This window comes from Dipodomys merriami, unplaced genomic scaffold, assembly GCF_024711535.1.
Source record: "Dipodomys merriami isolate MVZ:Mamm:240054 unplaced genomic scaffold, mDipMer1.0.p SCAF_564, whole genome shotgun sequence".
NCBI classification, from domain to species: Eukaryota; Metazoa; Chordata; class Mammalia; order Rodentia; family Heteromyidae; genus Dipodomys; species Dipodomys merriami.
In genome coordinates, this window is record NW_027206140.1 from 233,774 (window position 1) to 236,660 (window position 2,887).

The following is a 2,887-nucleotide window of genomic DNA, read 5'->3' on the forward strand; positions in this document are numbered from 1 at the left end:
CTGTAAAGAAGTATGGAGGTTTCTCAATAGAGCTCCCTTATGAGCCAGGAATGAGGGATCAAGAAAATGTCATATACGTTCACAACAAAACTCTATGCTTCCATCAGAATGAATGGCATTGCCCCATTTGTAAGGAAATGGAATCACTTCGAAAATATAATAAGTCAAACAAGCAAGACCCAAAGAATCATAGGCCACTGATTTTCACTCCTTTGGAAACAATAGAATATGTCTACAATATTCACAATAGCTCAAAAGCAATATGCATATCACCATATAAAATGATGCTTATCGAAATGAGCTCCAAGAAATGGATACAAGATGATTGTATAGTGAGCTGCTTTGGGTTATTTATATTAAGTTTTTACCCTTTGGTTTATTCCTTGTACTCACTGTTTTTTATTTCGGTACGCTTTGTCTTATACATGTTTATCTGATTTGGAGAAAGGGGAGAAAAATCACAGAAATGGTGGCACAAAGATTAACCAAAGCAAAAGTGATATACACTAGACATCATGTTAGAAATTAACTTTACAACTTTGGTGGAGTGGGATGTCAGGGTTGGGGGAAGCAGGAAAAAATGGGGAAGGGTTAACACTTAAAAAAAATGTACTCATTACTTATGTAACTGTAATGACCCCTCTTTATATCACTTTCATAATAAAAAAATAAGAGGACTCACTCAAATAGAGAAAATTAGAGACAAAAATGAGACAACACAACAGATATAAGCAAAATTGAGACTGTTATAAGAGAGTATTTTGAAAACCTTATGCCAATAATCTGGAGAATCCTGGAGAAATTGATGCTTTCCTATACTGAATCTGAAGCAAGAAGTAACATATAAGAAGTAATGAATATTAAATTTCAATAAACCACTTCCCATTCCAGAAAAAGCTAGGATTCAATGAATTTACCATGGAATTAAGGACTGCGGAGAACTTACAATATGCAGGTCTAACTCTTCAATGGAATGGAAAGGGAAAGGAAATTATCAAACACATTCTATGAAGATAGAATTACACACTTCCCCAAATCACATAGGGAATCACCAAAGAAAGAGAATTCTTTGATAAGCATTAAAACAGAACTTCTTAATAAAATTCTCACCAGCCATTTTCAGTAACTAACAAAAAAGACATATAGTATGATCAAATTGTGTTCATCCTAGGATACAATTTGATTCAATATTCTTGTCAGTAACCATAACACAAAGCATCAGCAGATGCAGGGGTGAGAAACACATGATCATCTATATGGATATAGAAATAGCTTTTAAAAACCTCCAATACCCCTTTATGATTAAAAAAGTCTGAGAAGCTAGGAATGCATGGAACACTCCTCAATATAATACAGAGTTTGGTTATGATAGAGTTAATTAGCCTTAACCTAACAGTGGAAGCATTAAGACAAAATCACGAATGAGACAAGGATGTTCACTCTCTACTACTCTTCAAAATGGTAGTGGACTTTCTAGCAAGAGCAATTGGAAAGAGAAAATAAGGGGATACAAATAGGGAAGAAGTAAAACTATCCCTTTTTACAGATGAAATGATCCTGTATTTAAAAGTCCTTATAGCTTCTTCCCTCAAGTTAGTAAAGGTGATGCTAACCTTGAGCACGGTATAAAACCCACAAGAATCAGTAGTTTTTCTGTGTTACCAACAATGGGAAGAACCAACCTGAAATCCAAAATACAATCTCATATGTATTAGCCTCAAAATCCAATCAAATCTAATCTAAACAAAACAAAACAACAACAAAACTAGGAATTAATTAATTTAACTAAAAATGTGAAGGAACTCTACTGTGTAAACATTAAAATCTAAAAAGGGAAATTGAAGAAGATTCAAGGATATGGAAAATCTTTCAATGTTCCTGGTTGGAAGAATTAAAGTGGCAAAAACTGCAATACTGCCCCAAACAATTGACCATGCGATACTCATCAAAATCCTAACAATATTCTTCAATGCAATAAAGAAAGCAATCCAAATTTAATATGGAATTACAAAAGTACACATGAAACAGAAGACATAGAAATGAACTCATGGGCCTATAATCATCACACACACACACACACACACACACACACACGCACACTGGAATTCTAATCACCCATTAGAAAGGATGACTTTTCACCAGTATTAAGGAAAAGGAAAGGCTTGGGAAAATTATACTAAGAGAAAAGAGAAAGGAATGCAGACTCTCAGCAACATAGATTTCATGGATTTATTCATGGTAGCTATAAGGTACCCACAAATCTACAAGTAACCAAGACAGATTCTACCTCATCCCAATTAGAATGGCCATTATCAAGAAAACTAGCAATAGAAAATGCTGGAATGGATGTAACCAATTGGGAACTCTATTACACTGTTGGTGGGAAACTAAACTTGTTCAACCACTGTGGAATGCAGTACGGATTTTCCTGAAATGAGTAAACATAGATCTCCCTTTAGACCCAGTAATTACCCTCATTGGCAATAATCCAATAAATAACAAACAAGCTCACATGAAAACTACCAGCATAACCATGTTCTGGGCCCAGGCCCAGAGTTCAAGGACTGGAAAAAAAAAAACTTACCACTGTTGTTATTTCCGCAAATATGAACCTTTTGACATAGGATACCAAATCATTCTATTTGCAGTAGCTAGAATAGGACTTAAATGTAGTGGTTGATAAAATGGCTTCTTTGTTGAATGTTAGGAAAAGATGTAGGCAGTCCAAGAAAAGGGAGATTTTTGTTGTTGGTCGAGGGGCTTGAAGTATGGACTTAGACACTGTCCCTGAGCTCTTCAAGTCAAGGTGAGTGCTCCACCTCTTGAGCCACAGTGCCACTTCTGGTTTTCTGGTGGTTAAATGGAGATAAGAGTCTCAGGAACTTTC